The sequence below is a fragment of the Pseudophryne corroboree genome, chromosome 8 (assembly GCF_028390025.1).
Source record: "Pseudophryne corroboree isolate aPseCor3 chromosome 8, aPseCor3.hap2, whole genome shotgun sequence".
In the NCBI taxonomy this organism is placed as follows: Eukaryota; Metazoa; Chordata; class Amphibia; order Anura; family Myobatrachidae; genus Pseudophryne; species Pseudophryne corroboree.
The window spans coordinates 484,832,118-484,852,119 of record NC_086451.1 but is presented as its reverse complement, the minus strand read 5'-3'; the positions used below and the strand labels follow the sequence as shown (position 1 = coordinate 484,852,119).

Genomic DNA, 20,002 nt, shown 5'->3' with positions numbered 1-20,002 from the left:
TACCCCAGAATCATTCAAAATAGACAAAAAATTAAAAACAAGAAAAATAAAAAAAATAAAAAACCTTAAACATTAAATGAATTCCTCGCTCACAAAACCAGTCGCTTCTAAATCAGTTTTATTTTTGATGTCACCCTGAGATGGCGATAACAGAACAGACATTGCGGCGTACAGGTACCACAGCGCTACATGTTAGATATGCCTCCCCGTGCCCCAGCTGGCACAAACCTACACGACACACACGTGTGTTAGAACCACACAACAAAAACAAATAACAAAAAAAGTTACAAAAACATCCTTGCAGGAGCTATGAGCCATGAAACGTGATCAGACATAAACACGCGACATGCGGTGACTTCCAGCGCTGGAGACCAGGGAGGTACAGGCACCTCTACAGGCAGCGCGCACCCTTACAGCGCAGGGCCCCCAACTGTAGGGCCACATGTGAAATATCTATATAGAAAGAGCATCATATAAATAAATACTATTATTATTATTATTATTATTATTATTATCATTATATATTTAAGCAGAACCCTTTGGGGGTATCCTATTAGCTGTGATATCATGGTTTTGCAATAAATGATCGCAGATTTCTCTTCACCATCTCTAAGCAGGGGATAAGTAGTGCAAAATCCCTATTTTAAGGTAAAAATGTCAGTATATGGGTCAGAACTCCTGGGACACCCTCTGAATGACTAATTAGGCACTTTATCATTATTTTTAATTAGCCAATAATGACATGTGATTTTTGGGGTCAAAAAATGCTGATGGAAATTGGGGTACAAGGTATGGGGCAGGTGTATTGGGGTGCTTTATGAGTGGGACAAGTGTTTTTAGGCTTGCAGGTGGGAGTAAATTAAAGTCCCCTAAAATGACCCAAATATATATACTTATACCCATTTATATGTACCCAAAATTTAATGAGAGCACTTATTTTGCTGGGAAAAATTGCTTTCTATAATTTTTCAGCACTTAAAAAAAAAATGCATATAGCAGCCATTTGACCCGATTTAGTGACACCAATTAGTTATATTATGGCCATTACTAGACTTCTATAGTGTTTTCCTATATTAGTCTGGCATTTTGGGGGGTACAGGCAGATTTCCTCACTTTTTGCTATGCTTTTGCCGGCTAGAATTATCGCGCGATTGCCGTTATTGCTGATTTGTAATAAGATAGGTGCGACAAACAGGATCAATAACCCGATTTTGGGGGAAATAGGTGCGATAACATTAGCCACGATCAGATACCCCCCTTAAAGTTGCTTTAAAACCCGATGTTATCTGACCTGTGTGACGGTGACTATACAGAGCCGTGGGGCTCACATAGATACTGTATCACACATATGTAAATGAAACATAGTCTATTATAAAACATGTCAGTAAAGAGCTAAATAACATAACTACACAGTTGTAGCTGTCAGTAATAAGAGGATTGTTACTGCTGCACCGGGAATCGTCACACCACAAATAGTAAAAGTCAGAAAGAGAATTGAGCTGTTTTGGGAGTCAGACCAGTTTTTGGGGAGGGAGCACCTTGTTTTGTGCCGAGAGTGATTACCTGCTGGCTGGATGTGGCCGCTCTCTCGCTGTCCCAGGGCTCTGTGTCTCACTGCTGGGATCAGGGGATCGGCTCTGATGTCACAAGGAGCCAGGGAGAGGTGGAGACCTGGAGGCTGGAATAGAGGCTCCATTGTGCCTGGAACACCTGCACTGAGGCACTGTCTGGGATTACACCTCGCTCTGACTGCCTCACCTCAAACTTTGCAGGGCTTTATGCATTGCATGTAAGGGACCGGAATAATCTTTACCACACAATGGGGGTCATTCCGAGTTGTTCGCTCTGTATTTTTTTCTCGCAATGGAGCGATTAGTCGCTAATGCGCATGCGCAATGTCCGCAGTGCGACTGCACCAAGTAAATTTGCTATGCAGTTAGGTATTTTACTCACGGCATTACAAGGTTTTTTCTTCGTTCTGGTGATCGTAATGTGATTGATAGGAAGTGGGTGTTTCTGGGCGGAAACTGGCCGTTTTATGGGTGTGTGCGAAAAAACGCTACCGTTTCTGGGAAAAACGCGGGAGTGGCTGGAGAAACGGAGGAGTGTCTGGGCGAACGCTGGGTGTGTTTGTGACGTCAAACCAGGAACGAAACTGACTGAACTGATCGCAGTGTAGGAGTAAGTCTCGAGCTACTCACAAACTGCTAAGAGGTGTTTATTCGCTATTTTGCTAATCTTTCGTTCGCAATTTTGAGAAGCTAAGATTCACTCCCAGTAGGCGGCGGCTTAGCGTGTGCAAAGCTGCTAAAAGCAGCTTGCGAGCGAACAACTCGGAATGACCCCCAATGTGCACACAAACCAGGCTGACGTTACCTTCTTATTCAGAACATGTTATATTAAAACGACTGGATAAAGTTAGATCACTGCGCTGACCTTGTAGAAAGGAAACATCGCGCCCCTTACACCAGTTTAATTAGAATATTGCCTTGACGGACAAAAAGGATTTGGGCATGAAAATAGGCGATAAAGTACGTGTAGTTGTGCGAGGGTTAAACAGCGTTGGTCAAAAAAATTTTACACTTGGGGTTAAATTTACTAGCCGTCCGTCGGTTTTGGGTGTTCGTCCGATCGTCTGTTGGTTTTGTAAACTGATCAAAGCCGCACATTTACTAACGTCAAAACCGTCAGCAAACGTATTAACTAGAAATATGCGCCGAACCAATTTTGCTGGTTTAGGTTCTAATTCATAAGGGGAGATGTACTAAGCCTTGAAGAGTGATACATTTCACGGAGATAAAGTACCAGCCAATCAGCTGCTAACTGTCACGATACAGGCTGTGTTTGAAAGGTGACATGGGGTGAGCGCCGGGCCAAATCTTGGGTTTTGGGTTTTGGGTTTTGGATCTATTTCTCCTTCGTGTTTTGGATCTGGAGTGGTTTTGCCGAAACGCTCTTGCAGATTTTAGTTTTGGATCTGGATTTTTTTTTAAAAATCATAGAAATAGCTAAAATGACAGAATTTGGGCTTTTTTTGTTGCCCTCTACACAAGTGCACATGCCCCCAGCACATGCCCCCAGCACATGCCTATTCTCAGTGTCGTCTGTACCTCCCTCCTGGGGTCCCTGAGTCACTGTCGTCTGGCACCCTGTGCCCATGTAAAGCATAATCTCCCCAATCACAAAAACCAGCATTCCGCATCTGCGTGGTACAGTGCAGGATACTCTGGGACACACAATTAAATATTGACCAGGTTACAGTGCTGGCTGGATATAGTGCAGGTCAGACACACTGGGGGTTACAGTAAAGGTCGGATACAGTGTGGGTCAGATACAATGCAGGTTATTGTGTGGTTCAGATACACTCAAAGGCGGATCCAGTAGAAAATGATAGGGGGGGCACGATGGAAGGGGCAAGTACATTTGCGTGCGGCTTCGGTGCATGTGAGGTGGCGCTTCTTATACAATGCCCACAGTTGTAGCGCTCATTATGCAATGTCCACTGTACTGGTAGTGCCCATTATATAGACCCCATAGTAGTGGTGCCCCTTATGCAATGCCCGTATTGCCCCCAGTAGTAATGTTGCCTGTAGTAATGCCCCCAGTCATTTAGCGCCCTAGTAGTTATACCCCCAGTGGTAATGCCCCTGCAGTTATGACCCCAGTAGTTTACCCCCGCCCCTTTAGTTTAGCCTCCCAGTGGTAATGCCCCCAGTAGTTTGCCTGCTTGTAGTTTAGCCACCAGTAGCAATGCCCCCCTGTAGTTTGCCCCATTGCAGTTTAGCCCCTGTAGTTATGCCCCCCTTGTAGTTAGCCCCCAGTAGTAATGCCCCCAGTAGTTTGGCCCCTGTAGTTATCCCCCAGTAATTTGGCCCCTGTAGTTATGCCCCCAGTAGTTTGGGCCCCCTGTAGTTTAGCCCCCAAGTAGTAATGCCCCTGTAGTTACGCCGCCAGTAGTAATGCCCTCCTGTAGTTTGCCCCCAGTAGTTAGCCCCTTTGTAGTTGGCCCCCAGTAATAATGTCCCCCAGTAGTTTGCCCCCAGTAGATGCCCCCCAGTAATAATGTCCTCCAGTAGTTTGCCCCCAGTAGTAATGCCCCCTAGGAGTTTGCCCCCAATAGATGACCCCCCAGTAGTGATGCCCCCAGTAGATGCCCCCCAGTAATAATGCCCCCAGTAAAAATGTCCCCCAGTAGCTGGCCCCAGTAGTAATCCCCCCCCCAGTAGTAATGCCCCTTGTTGATGCCCCCCCAGTAGTAATGTCCCCCCGTAGTTTGCCCCCAGTAGATGCCCCCGCTGCACTGAGGAAGAGAAAACTTCATACTTACTGAGCCCCGTTCCCGCTTCCAGACCGCTGCAGTCCTGCTCTTGGCGTCTGCTCCTCAGCACTATGAGAGAGACGTCATGACTGACGTCTCTCCCATAGCGCACGCCGTACAGTGACAGCGCCGGAAGCCGGAGCTCAGTACTGAGCTCCTGCCTCCAGCTGCCGCTGTGCAGGGAGACAGGCACCCGCTGGTAACACAATCTCAGCGGGCGCCTGTCATCTCCCTGTGCGGCGCCGGGGGGGGGATGGGGGGGGCGGAGGCCACAAATGACAGGGGGGGGCACGGGCCCGAGTGTGTCCCCCCCCTGGATCCGCCACTGGATACAGTGCAGGTGGATACAGGGCAGGTCGGATACAGTGTGGGTCAGATACAGTGCAGGTGGATACAGGGCAGGTTGGATATAGTGCAGGTTACAGTGTAGGTTGGAAACAGTGTGCAATGGCTACAGTGCAAGGTCGGATACAGTGCGGGATACAGTGCAGGTCGGATACAGTGCGGGATACAGTGCAGGTCAGATACAGTGCGGGATACAGTGCAGGTCGGATACAGTGCGGGATACAGTGCAGGTCAGATACAGTGCGGGATACAGTGCAGGTCGGATACAGTGCGGGATACAGTGCAGGTCGGATACAATGCGGGATACAGTGCAGGTCAGATACAGTGCGGGATACAGTGCAGGTCGGATACAGTGCGGGATACAGTGCAGGTCGGATACAGTGCGGGATACAGTGCAGGTCAGATACAGTGCGGGATACAGTGCAGGTCGGATACAGTGCGGGATACAGTGCAGGTCAGATACAGTGCGGGATACAGTGCAGGTCGGATACAGTGCGGGATACAGTGCAGGTCGGATACAATGCGGGATACAGTGCAGGTCAGATACAGTGCGGGATACAGTGCAGGTCAGATACAGTGCGGGATACAGTTCAGGTTGGATACAATGCAGGTTGGTTACAGTGTGCGTTGGATACAGTGTGGAATACAGTGTAGTTTGGATACATTGCAGTTAACAGTGTGGGTCGGATACAGTGTAGGTAGCATATAGTGTGGGTTGTCTATAGTGCAAGGTCATATATATATATATTTTTTTTTTTTTTTTTTTTTTTGACCCACACTATAAATATATATAATATACGCACACACATACACAGAAGTTGATGCCAGGTAAGTACCATATGGGCCATCCAATCGGTTAGAGTATAAAGGGCCCTACACATTGAGTGATCCGCCGCCAAGGCGACCCGGCGGCAGGGGGGGGGGGCAGTGACGGGGGGAGTGTAGTTTCTTCACTTCCCCCGTCACCCGGCTCCATAGAAGTGCAGGCAAATATGGACGAGATCGTCCATATTGGCCTGCATGCAAAGGCGACGGGGCACCAGCGATGAACGAGCACGGGGCCGCGCATCATTCGTCGCTGGTGCATCCACACTCAAAGATATGAACGGTATCTCGTTCATTAATGAACGAGATCGTTCATATCTTTGAGTATTATCGCCCAGAGTGTGGGGCCTATAAGTGTTAGGGTTACAGTTACAGCACAGCATACAGCAGAGTACAGCACAGCATACAGCAGAGTACAGCACAGCATACAGCAGCGTGTCCCTATACACTGACTATAGAGCACAGCTTGTGAGTCTGGACACAGCAGAGGCCAGTACAGCAGAGTACAATGCAGCATACAGCAGTGTGTCCCTATACACTGACTATAAAGCACAGCTTGTGAGTCTGGACACAGCACAGCCAATACAGCAGAGTACAGCACAGCATACAGCAGTGTGTCCCTATACACTGACTATAGAGCACAGCTTGTGAGTCTGGACACAGCACAGCCAATACAGCAGAGTACAGCACAGCATACAGCAGCGTGACCCTATACACTGACCATGTAGCATAGCTTGTGAGTCTGGACACAGCACAGCCAATACAGCAGAGTACAGCACAGCATACAGCAGTGTGTCCCTATACACTGACTATAGAGCACAGCTTGGGAGTCTGGACACAGCACAGCCAATACAGCAGAGTACAGCACAGCATACAGCAGTGAGTCCCTATACACTGACTATAGAGCAGAGCTTGTGAGTCTGGACACAGCACAGCCAATACAGCAGAGTACAGCACAGCATACAGCAGTGTGTCCCTATACACTGACTATAGAGCACAGCTTGTGAGTCTGGACACAGCACAGCCAATACAGCAGAGTACAGCACAGCATACAGCAGTGTGTCCCTATACACTGACTATAGAGCACAGCTTGTGAGTCTGGACACAGCACAGCCAATACAGCAGAGTACAGCACAGCATACAGCAGTGTGTCCCTATACACTGACTATAGAGCAGAGCTTGTGAGTCTGGGCACAGCAGAGGCCAGTACAGCAGAGTACAGCACAGCATACAGCAGTGTGTCCCTATACACTGACTATAAAGCACAGCTTGTGAGTCTGGACACAGCACAGCCAATACAGCAGAGTACAGCACAGCATACAGCAGTGTGTCCCTATACACTGACTATAGAGCACAGCTTGTGAGTCTGGACACAGCACAGCCAATACAGCAGAGTACAGCACAGCATACAGCAGTGAGTCCCTATACACTGACTATAGAGCAGAGCTTGTGAGTCTGGACACAGCACAGCCAATACAGCAGAGTACAGCACAGCATACAGCAGTGTGTCCCTATACACTGACTATAGAGCACAGCTTGTGAGTCTGGACACAGCACAGCCAATACAGCAGAGTACAGCACAGCATACAGCAGTGTGTCCCTATACACTGACTATAGAGCACAGCTTGTGAGTCTGGACACAGCAAAGCCAATACAGCAGAGTACAGCACAGCATACAGCAGTGTGTCCCTATACACTGACTATAGAGCACAGCTTGTGAGTCTGGATACAGCACAGCCAATACAGCAGAGTACAGCACAGCATACAGCAGTGTGTCCCTATACACTGACTATAGAGCACAGCTTGTGAGTCTGGACACAGCACAGCCAATACAGCAGAGTACAGCACAGCATACAGCAGTGTGTCCCTATACACTGACTATAGAGCACAGCTTGTGAGTCTGGACACAGCACAGCCAATACAGCAGAGTACAGCACAGCATACAGCAGCGTGACCCTATACACTGACCATGTAGCATAGCTTGTGAGTCTGGACACAGCACAGCCAATACAGCAGAGTACAGCACAGCATACAGCAGTGTGTCCCTATACACTGACTATAGAGCACAGCTTGTGAGTCTGGATACAGCACAGCCAATACAGCAGAGTACAGCACAGCATACAGCAGTGTGTCCCTATACACTGACTATAGAGCACAGCTTGTGAGTCTGGACACAGCACAGCCAATACAGCAGAGTACAGCACAGCATACAGCAGCATGACCCTATACACTGACCATGTAGCATAGCTTGTGAGTTTGGACACAGCACAGCCAATACAGCAGAGTACAGCAGAGCATACAGCAGTGTGTCCCTATACACTGACTATAGAGCACAGCTTGTGAGTCTGGACACAGCACAGCCAATACAGCAGAGTACAGCACAGCATACAGCAGCGTGACGCTATACACTGACCATGTAGCATAGCTTGTGAGTCTGGACACAGCACAGCCAATACAGCAGAGTACAGCACAGCATACAGCAGTGTGTCCCTATACACTGACTATAGAGCACAGCTTGTGAGTCTGGATACAGCACAGCCAATACAGCAGAGTACAGCACAGCATACAGCAGTGTGTCTCTATACACTGACTATAGAGCACAGCTTGTGAGTCTGGACACAGCACAGCCAATACAGCAGAGTACAGCAAAGCATAAAGCAGCGTGACCCTATACACTGACCATGTAGCATAGCTTGTGAGTCTGGACACAGCACAGCCAATACAGCAGAGTACAGCACAGCATACAGCAGTGTGTCCCTATACACTGACTATAAAGCACAGCTTGTGAGTCTGGACACAGCACAGCCAATACAGCAGAGTACAGCACAGCATAAAGCAGTGTGTCCCTATACACTGACTATAGAGCACAGCTTGTGAGTCTTGACACAGCACAGCCAATACAGCAGAGTACAGAACAGCATACAGCAGCGTGACCCTATACACTGACCATGTAGCATAGCTTGTGCGTCTGGACACAGCACAGCCAATACAGCAGAGTACAGCACAGCATACAGCAGTCTGTCCCTATACACTGACTATAGAGCACAGCTTGTGAGTCTGGATACAGCACAGCCAATACAGCAGAGTACAGCACAGCATACAGCAGTGTGTCCCTATACACTGACTATAGAGCACAGCTTGTGAGTCTGGACACAGCACAGCCAATACAGCAGAACACGGCACAGCATACAGCAGCGTGACCCTATACACTGACCATGTAGCATAGCTTGTGAGTTTGGACACAGCACAGCCAATACAGCAGAGTACAGCAGAGCATACAGCAGTGTGTCCCTATACACTGACTATAGAGCACAGCTTGTGAGTCTGGACACAGCACAGCCAATACAGCAGAGTACAGCACAGCATACAGCAGCGTGACCCTATACACTGACCATGTAGCATAGCTTGTGAGTCTGGACACAGCACAGCCAATACAGCAGAGTACAGCACAGCATACAGCAGTGTGTCCCTATACACTGACTATAGAGCACAGCTTGTGAGTCTGGATACAGCACAGCCAATACAGCAGAGTACAGCACAGCATACAGCAGTGTGTCTCTATACACTGACTATAGAGCACAGCTTGTGAGTCTGGACACAGCACAGCCAATACAGCAGAGTACAGCACAGCATACAGCAGCGTGACCCTATACACTGACCATGTAGCATAGCTTGTGAGTCTGGACACAGCACAGCCAATACAGCAGAGTACAGCACAGCATACAGCAGTGTGTCCCTATACACTGACTATAAAGCACAGCTTGTGAGTCTGGACACAGCACAGCCAATGCAGCAGAGTACAGCACAGCATAAAGCAGTGTGTCCCTATACACTGACTATAGAGCACAGCTTGTGAATCTGGATACAGCACAGCCAATACAGCAGAGTACAGCACAGCATACAGCAGTGTGTCCCTATACACTGACTATAGAGCACAGCTTGTGAGTCTAGACACAGCACAGCCAATACAGCAGAGTACAGCACAGCATACAGCAGTGTGTCCCTATACACTGACTATAGAGCACAGCTTGTGAGTCTGGACACAGCACAGCCAATACAGCAGAGCACAGCACAGCATACAGCAGTGTGTCCCTATACACTGACTATAGAGCACAGCTTGTGAGTCTGGACACAGCACAGCCAATACAGCAGAGTACAGCACAGCATACAGCAGTGTGTCCCTATACACTGACTATAGAGCACAGCTTGTGAGTCTGGATACAGCACAGCCAATACAGCAGAGTACAGCACAGCATACAGCAGTGTGTCTCTATACACTGACTATAGAGCACAGCTTGTGAGTCTGGACACAGCACAGCCAATACAGCAGAGTACAGCACAGCATACAGCAGCGTGACCCTATACACTGACCATGTAGCATAGCTTGTGAGTCTGGACACAGCACAGCCAATACAGCAGAGTACAGCACAGCATACAGCAGTGTGTCCCTATACACTGACTATAAAGCACAGCTTGTGAGTCTGGACACAGCACAGCCAATACAGCAGAGTACAGCACAGCATAAAGCAGTGTGTCCCTATACACTGACTATAGAGCACAGCTTGTGAATCTGGATACAGCACAGCCAATACAGCAGAGTACAGCACAGCATACAGCAGTGTGTCCCTATACACTGACTATAGAGCACAGCTTGTGAGTCTGGACACAGCAGAGGCCAGTACAGCAGAGTACAGCACAGCATACAGCAGTGTGTCCCTATACACTGACTATAGAGCACAGCTTGTGAGTCTGGACACAGCACAGCCAATACAGCAGAGTACAGCACAGCATACAGCAGTGTGTCCCTATACACTGACTATAGAGCAGAGCTTGTGAGTCTGGACACAGCACAGCCAATACAGCAGAGTACAGCACAGCATACAGCAGTGTGTCCCTATACACTGACTATAGAGCACAGCTTGTGAGTCTAGACACAGCACAGCCAATACAGCAGAGTACAGCACAGCATACAGCAGTGTGTCCCTATACACTGACTATAGAGCACAGCTTGTGAGTCTGGACACAGCAAAGCCAATACAGCAGAGTACAGCACAGCATACAGCAGTGTGTCCCTATACACTGACTATAGAGCACAGCTTGTGAGTCTGGATACAGCACAGCCAATACAGCAGAGTACAGCACAGCATACAGCAGTGTGTCCCTATACACTGACTATAGAGCACAGCTTGTGAGTCTGGACACAGCACAGCCAATACAGCAGAGTACAGCACAGCATACAGCAGTGTGTCCCTATACACTGACTATAGAGCACAGCTTGTGAGTCTGGACACAGCACAGCCAATACAGCAGAGTACAGCACAGCATACAGCAGCGTGACCCTATACACTGACCATGTAGCATAGCTTGTGAGTCTGGACACAGCACAGCCAATACAGCAGAGTACAGCACAGCATACAGCAGTGTGTCCCTATACACTGACTATAGAGCACAGCTTGTGAGTCTGGATACAGCACAGCCAATACAGCAGAGTACAGCACAGCATACAGCAGTGTGTCCCTATACACTGACTATAGAGCACAGCTTGTGAGTCTGGACACAGCACAGCCAATACAGCAGAGTACAGCACAGCATACAGCAGCATGACCCTATACACTGACCATGTAGCATAGCTTGTGAGTTTGGACACAGCACAGCCAATACAGCAGAGTACAGCAGAGCATACAGCAGTGTGTCCCTATACACTGACTATAGAGCACAGCTTGTGAGTCTGGACACAGCACAGCCAATACAGCAGAGTACAGCACAGCATACAGCAGCGTGACGCTATTCACTGACCATGTAGCATAGCTTGTGAGTCTGGACACAGCACAGCCAATACAGCAGAGTACAGCACAGCATACAGCAGTGTGTCCCTATACACTGACTATAGAGCACAGCTTGTGAGTCTGGATACAGCACAGCCAATACAGCAGAGTACAGCACAGCATACAGCAGTGTGTCTCTATACACTGACTATAGAGCACAGCTTGTGAGTCTGGACACAGCACAGCCAATACAGCAGAGTACAGCAAAGCATACAGCAGCGTGACCCTATACACTGACCATGTAGCATAGCTTGTGAGTCTGGACACAGCACAGCCAATACAGCAGAGTACAGCACAGCATACAGCAGTGTGTCCCTATACACTGACTATAAAGCACAGCTTGTGAGTCTGGACACAGCACAGCCAATACAGCAGAGTACAGCACAGCATAAAGCAGTGTGTCCCTATACACTGACTATAGAGCACAGCTTGTGAGTCTGGATACAGCACAGCCAATACAGCAGAGTACAGCACAGCATACAGCAGTGTGTCCCTATACACTGACTATAGAGCACAGCTTGTGAGTCTGGATACAGCACAGCCAATACAGCAGAGTACAGCACAGCATACAGCAGTGTGTCCCTATACACTGACTATAGAGCACAGCTTGTGAGTCTGGACACAGCACAGCCAATACAGCAGAGTACAGCACAGCATACAGCAGTGTGTCCCTATACACTGACTATAGAGCACAGCTTGTGAGTCTGGACACAGCACAGCCAATACAGCAGAGTACAGCACAGCATACAGCAGCGTGACCCTATACACTGACCATGTAGCATAGCTTGTGCGTCTGGACACAGCACAGCCAATACAGCGGAGTACAGCACAGCATACAGCAGTCTGTCCCTATACACTGACTATAGAGCACAGCTTGTGAGTCTGGATACAGCACAGCCAATACAGCAGAGTACAGCACAGCATACAGCAGTGTGTCCCTATACACTGACCATGTAGCATAGCTTGTGAGTTTGGACACAGCACAGCCAATACAGCAGAGTACAGCAGAGCATACAGCAGTGTGTCCCTATACACTGACTATAGAGCACAGCTTGTGAGTCTGGACACAGCACAGCCAATACAGCAGAGTACAGCACAGCATACAGCAGCGTGACCCTATACACTGACCATGTAGCATAGCTTGTGAGTCTGGACACAGCACAGCCAATACAGCAGAGTACAGCACAGCATACAGCAGTGTGTCCCTATACACTGACTATAGAGCACAGCTTGTGAGTCTGGATACAGCACAGCCAATACAGCAGAGTACAGCACAGCATACAGCAGTGTGTCTCTATACACTGACTATAGAGCACAGCTTGTGAGTCTGGACACAGCACAGCCAATACAGCAGAGTACAGCACAGCATACAGCAGCGTGACCCTATACACTGACCATGTAGCATAGCTTGTGAGTCTGGACACAGCACAGCCAATACAGCAGAGTACAGCACAGCATACAGCAGTGTGTCCCTATACACTGACTATAAAGCACAGCTTGTGAGTCTGGACACAGCACAGCCAATGCAGCAGAGTACAGCACAGCATAAAGCAGTGTGTCCCTATACACTGACTATAGAGCACAGCTTGTGAATCTGGATACAGCACAGCCAATACAGCAGAGTACAGCACAGCATACAGCAGTGTGTCCCTATACACTGACTATAGAGCACAGCTTGTGAGTCTAGACACAGCACAGCCAATACAGCAGAGTACAGCACAGCATACAGCAGTGTGTCCCTATACACTGACTATAGAGCACAGCTTGTGAGTCTGGACACAGCACAGCCAATACAGCAGAGCACAGCACAGCATACAGCAGTGTGTCCCTATACACTGACTATAGAGCACAGCTTGTGAGTCTGGACACAGCACAGCCAATACAGCAGAGTACAGCACAGCATACAGCAGTGTGTCCCTATACACTGACTATAGAGCACAGCTTGTGAGTCTGGATACAGCACAGCCAATACAGCAGAGTACAGCACAGCATACAGCAGTGTGTCTCTATACACTGACTATAGAGCACAGCTTGTGAGTCTGGACACAGCACAGCCAATACAGCAGAGTACAGCACAGCATACAGCAGCGTGACCCTATACACTGACCATGTAGCATAGCTTGTGAGTCTGGACACAGCACAGCCAATACAGCAGAGTACAGCACAGCATACAGCAGTGTGTCCCTATACACTGACTATAAAGCACAGCTTGTGAGTCTGGACACAGCACAGCCAATACAGCAGAGTACAGCACAGCATAAAGCAGTGTGTCCCTATACACTGACTATAGAGCACAGCTTGTGAATCTGGATACAGCACAGCCAATACAGCAGAGTACAGCACAGCATACAGCAGTGTGTCCCTATACACTGACTATAGAGCACAGCTTGTGAGTCTGGACACAGCACAGCCAATACAGCAGAGTACAGCACAGCATACAGCAGTGTGTCCCTATACACTGACTATAGAGCACAGCTTGTGAGTCTGGACACAGCACAGCCAATACAGCAGAGTACAGCACAGCATACAGCAGTGTGTCCCTATACACTGACTATAAAGCACAGCTTGTAAGTCTGGAAACAGCACAGCCAATACAGCAGAGTACAGCACAGCATACAGCAGTGTGTCCCTATACACTGACTATAGAGCACAGCTTGTGAGTCTGGACACAGCACAGCCAATACAGCAGAGTACAGCGCAGCGTACAGCAGTGTGTCCCTATGCACTGACTATAGAGCACAGCTTGTGAGTCTGGACACAGCACAGCCAATACAGCAGAGCACAGCACAGCATACAGCAGTGTGTCCCTATACACTGACTATAGAGCACAGCTTGTGAGTCTGGACACAGCACAGCCAATACAGCAGAGTACAGCACAGCATACAGCAGTGTGTCCCTATACACTGACTATAGAGCACAGCTTGTGAGTCTGGACACAGCACAGCCAATACAGCAGAGTACAGCACAGCATACAGCAGTGTGTCCCTATACACTGACTATAGAGCACAGCTTGTGAGTCTCGACACAGCGCAGCATACAGCAGAGTGCAGCACAGCATACAGCAGTGTGTCCCTATACACTGACTATAAAGCACAGCTTTTGAGTCTGGACACAGCACAGCCAGTACAGCAGAGTACAGCACAGCATACAGCAGTGTGTCCCTATACACTGACTATAAAGCACAGATTGTGAGTCTGGACACAGCAGAGGCCAGTACAGCATACAGCAGTGTGTCCCTATACACTGACTATAGAGCACAGCTTGTGAGTCTGGACGCAGCAGAGGCAAGTACAGCAGAGTACAATGCAGCATACAGCAGTGTGTCCCTATACACTGACTATAGAGCACAGCTTGTGAGTCTGGACACAGCAGAGGCCAGTACAGCAGAGTACAGCACAGCATACAGCAGTGTGTCCCTATACACTGACTATAGAGCACAGCTTGTGAGTCTGGACACAGCAGAGGCCAGTACAGCATACAGCAGTGTGATCCTATACACTGACTATAGAGCAGAGCTTGTGAGTCTGGACGCAGCACCACCAATACATCAGAGTACAGCACAGCATACAGCAGTGTGTCCCTATACACTGACTATAGAGCACAGCTTGTGAGTCTGGACACAGCAGAGGCCAGTACAGCATACAGCAGTGTGTCCCTATACACTGACTATAGAGCACAGCTTGTGAGTCTGGACACAGCAGAGGCCAGTACAGCAGAGTACAGCGCAGCATACAGTAATGTGATCCTATACACTGACTATAGAGCACAGCTTGTGAGTCGGGATACAGCGGCGCGACGGCTACGGGAGAGGAGGGGCCCACACACACTGCACCCATTATAGAAACGCCAATGAGCGGAGCATACAGCTATCCAATATCACATATTCTGTCTTCCAACTTTGCTGGGTGATCATATCATACAACCCACTAAGAACCTAGCAATCTGGTGACCATTATGCAATATAGGTAGCATCTATCCTTGTGTATCAATGCCTATTCCCTATAGAGTGTAAGCTGTGAGCAGGGCCCTCCTACCTCTATGTCTGTCTGTTATTACCCAGTCTTGTTCTCTAACTGTTGTTCTAATTGTAAAGTGCAACGGAATATGCTGCTATATAAGACACTGATAATCTCCTATATAATAGCCCAGATCTGTGACTCTGTGCCTGTGTGTCTAACGCTGGGCGGAGTCACAGAGCTGGGCGGAGTCAGCAGCATCTGCAGGAAGACACACCATGCCCTGGGCCAGCGCCAGAGTCAGGTAAAAGATGCCCCCAGACAGTAAGTACAGTATAGGGGGGTGGCCATGGCTGCCAGTACCACCACACACAGCTTCAGCCAGCAGCAGCAGGGAGGGGAACACAGGCTATACGGAGGAGACTTGCTTGCACCAGCAGGACGCCCGCCGCACCTCTCCCGGCTACACAACTTCCTGGCCCCCTTACACCCACACCCCACACTGGGGATACACGCTGGGGAGCCCTCCCTTATGCACCCCCCAAATCACCCCCTACTGCATCCAGCTAGTGGGGGGTCGCGCAGGGCGGCAGCCGCTGACGAGCAGGTGCAGCGAGATGGAACACAGAGCACCACACTCACCAATCTCCAGCGCAGGACATACACAGCTCCCTCCCACCTCACCTCGCACCACGCTCCACTCCGGCCACACCACTATGCTGCCCGCCTGACAGCCAGCCCGCAACTCCGGGAACACGCGCACCGCCACCCACATTCACACCCCCGGCGCCAGGCACACACTGCGGAAACATCCCACCCTTCACAAGGACCTGTCCCAGCTCTGAAGCTCCCCGTCCTGCCAGTAACAGCAGCAGCATTGTGTTACAGTCAGCACACGCTGCTGCGTGTTGGCAGGTCTGTGGTGTTGCAGGGAGGCAGCAGCCTCCCTGCTTTCTTCTGCCTGTGCGGGTGTGTAGGGGGGAGCAACCACCCCCTCTGGATTTACCCCTAGCTGAGGGGCCAAAATCCCCCCCCCTAAAAAAAAGAGCGGAATTTGCATAAGGGGGCGTGGCCACAAGGGCCCAATTAGGTCACGCCCCCAAACCCACAGCAGGCACAGCAATGAGATAGGGTTCCTGTCTCAAGTGCCCTGGGCCCCCGGACTCATAATCCGCCGCTGGGGGCATGCCAGCAGCTCACAGAGCGCTGGGCATGCCCCCTCACTGACGAAAACAGGGGCGTGGCTCGCGATTGCGGGTCCTACCCGCGAAGCCACGCCCCTTTCCCGTTGGCCACGCCCCATTTTTGCTGTGCGTGTGTCCCTCCTGCCTGAAGAAAGTTGGGAGGTATGCACCCCTGTCTGCCTGAAGAAAGTTGGGAGGTGTGCACCCCTGCCTGTGCCATGCCCATACCATCTGCTCCAAGTCTCCTATAGATTTGCCCAGATCTGTGACTCATTTGACTAACTCCGCCCAGTGTATTGACTCCGCCCAGCGTTAGCAAATGAAGCACAAAGTCACAGATCTGGGCTATTATATAGGAGATAGATTTGCCCAGATCTGTGACTCATTTGACTAACTCCGCCCAGTGTTTTGACTCCGCCCAGCGTTAGCAAATGAAGCACAAAGTCACAGATCTGGGCTATTATATAGGAGATATAACCTAGATATATGTGTGACACGCCTGTCAGCTCTCGCTGCTCTTCTCACATGAGCCGGGCCGGCGTTACTTCACCGCCGCAGCCCGGGGGAACGCTGAGGAACAGCTGCCGATGGCAGCGTCACGGCAGCTTCGGCTCAGTCTGTGGTCCGCAGGCGCAGCCCAGGGAAACACTGAGGAAGAGCCGCCGATGGCAGCATCACGGCAGCTTCGGCTCAGTCTGTGGTCCGCAGGCGCAGCCCGGGAAACGCTGAAGAAGAGCCGCCGATGGCAGCGTCACGGCAGCTTCGGCACAGTCTGCGGTCCACAGGCGCAGCCCAGGGAAACGCTGAGGAAGAGCTGCAGATGGCAGCGTCATGGCAGCTTCGGCTCAGTCTGTGGTCCGCAGGCGCAGCCCGGGGAACGCTGAAGAAGAGCCGCCGATGGCAGAGTCACGGCAGCTTCGGCTCAGTCTGGGCTGAACACAGTCTCACGAGATTTGATGTCATCATCTCGCGAGACAGTCACTGTAGTTCACTGAGTTCCTCGGCTGCCAAGGAGCAGTGCTGGTGCTCCCAGGGTCCCCTTATTCCTGGAGAATCGAGGAATCCGGGTGAAGGGAAAAGCCTCCTGGAGGGTTGCCACCAAATCCTGGAGAATCCAGGAAATAACCCTAGCTGCACCCACTCTGACCCCACCTCTCCACCACACAGTCCACACTCACACACAGCACCTCCCTTCCCCCTACACCATTTCCATCCCCCCCCCCCCCACACAGCCAACACTCCACCCCTCACAGCATGTACACACCCCATTTGCAACAGCACCTCTATAAACACACACCCATCCACAGGCCCCTTCGGCAACCACCCATCCCCCCTAGCAATCACTACCTACATCAGCGGGAAACAACGGCACGGATACACACCACCACCTCACTTCACCCTCCCCCCTTCAAATTAAAACCACACACAATTGACTTTTGGGACCTACCACCACAACCCATGCACATGTGCAACACCCACTGCACCTCACAAGCCCATACCACAACCAATCTATCCCCATACCAGACACCCACCTTCCACAATACACCACCCCTCCACCTCAACACAACCTTCCCCATCCACCTACCCCACTCTACCCCCCCCCTCCCCTCCACACACCACACCTGCCAATACCCTCCCCCATCCATCCACCCACCCCATGTGGCCCTCCACCACCCATGGCTCCTTCGGACACCTTACCACATCACCCTGGCCCACGCACCCACAACTCCCCCAACCACACCACCTTCGCGCCCCTCGCCCATCCCTCAACTCTAGGCCGGTAGCATATACAGTCATCCACCCCATCCACGGTCTTGTCCGCTACCCGGTCATTTACCACCCACTGCATCTCGGTGACACCCACCCCACTCACCCTTCGCAACCACCTCTCCACCAACCACACTACCTTCACCACCCTCCACAAACCAGCACCAACCCCCCTAAACCTATCACTACCTCCACCACTGACCCTAAAACAACACAAACTGACCCGCCAGTAGCACCTAGGACCCCCCTCTGACATACACTGCCCCCCCCCTTTGAACCCACAACCCCCACACCCCTTCCTCCCCCACACACAGCACATACCTACCCCCAACATCATTTCCATCCCACCAACAGCCAACCCTCCACCACTCATAGCATCTACAGACTCCATTTGCAACAGCACCTCTAAAACAACATCTCCATCCATACGCCCCTTTTGCAACCACCCATCCACCACATGCTCCACCCGCTAGCAGGCACTACCTCAATCAGACGGCAACAGTCACACGGAGACACACCTCCACCTCAAAGCACCCAACCCCTTTCAAATCCTACACATCCAGATGTTTATTTTGAGACCCATCACGACAATGCACCTGCCTCGGCAACACCCACCTCACAAGGCCATCCCCCATCCAAGCTATCTCGATACCTGCCGCACACCTTCCTACCCCACTCCACCCCCTCCCCTGCACACACCATACCCCTCAATACCCTCCCCCATTCCCCCACCCACCACATGTGGCACCCACGCACCCAACCCTCCCTCACCTGAGGCACCACAGCACCAGCCCCTCCCCCACACACGGCACCCCCGCAACCACCCCTCCCCTACCCACGGCACCCCCGGACCCACTCCCCCATCCTCGTCTCCCCAGCACCCGCCACTCCCCCAACCATAGCACCTACTATAGGATTCATCAGGCCCTGCGTGCGCTGTTCACACCGTTGCAAGGGGTACGACCCCTTAACCATCACACGCCCTTTGTCCGTGCAATATTTAACCACTCACACAAAAATGATTGGGGGTAATACTCCATATCATATAAATATGACACGCCACAAGGGCGTGCAAGGGATAAGGGGGCGTAGCCCCTTACGACGGTGTGAAGAGCACCCGTAGAGCATGATGAATCACCTAGTAAATAAATAATAAAAGACAGCAGTGTGTCCCTATACACTGACTATAGAGCACAGCTTGTGAGTCTGGACACAGCAAAGCCAATACAGCAGAGTACAGCACAGCATACAGCAGCGTGTCCCTATACACTGACTATAGAGCGCAGCTTGTGAGTCTGGACACAGCACAGCCAATACAGCAGAGTACAGCACAGCATACAGCAACGTGTCCCTATGCACTGACTATAGAGCGCAGCTTGTGAGTCTGGACACAGCACAGCCAATACAGCAGAGTACAGCACAGAATACAGCAGCGTGACCCTATACACTTACTATAGAGCACAGCTTGTCAGTCTGGACACAGCACAGCCAATACAGCAGAGTACAGCACAGCATACAGCAGCGTGACCCTATACACTGACCATGTAGCATAGCTTGTGAGTCTGGACACAGCACAGCCAATATAGCAGAGTACAGCGCAGCATACAGCAGTGTGACCCTATACACACTGACTATAAAGCACAGCTTGCGAGTCTGGACATAACACAGCCAATACAGCAGAGTATAGCTAAGCATACAGCAGCGTGACACTATACACTGACTATAGAGCGCAGCTAGAGATGAGCGCCGGAAATTTTTCGGGTTTTGTGTTTTGGTTTTGGG

The 20,002-nt window shown here is 50.5% G+C and overlaps 1 protein-coding gene across 4 annotated transcripts in view; it reads right to left on the bottom strand.

Annotated features, from left to right (window-relative positions):
• The window catches only part of LOC134949667 (syntaxin-3-like), a 100,434-nt gene that overhangs the window by 13,208 nt on the left and 67,224 nt on the right, over nucleotides 1–20,002 (bottom strand). Inside the window, exon 1 of one of the 4 annotated variants that reach the window (XM_063938410.1) lies at nucleotides 1,564–1,613. The exons of the other annotated variants lie outside the window; for them this stretch is intronic. The gene's annotated coding sequence lies outside the window, so the exon portion shown is untranslated. Of the gene's footprint in view, nucleotides 1–1,563; nucleotides 1,614–20,002 lie in introns of those variants that run through there. 4 annotated transcript variants of the gene reach the window in all.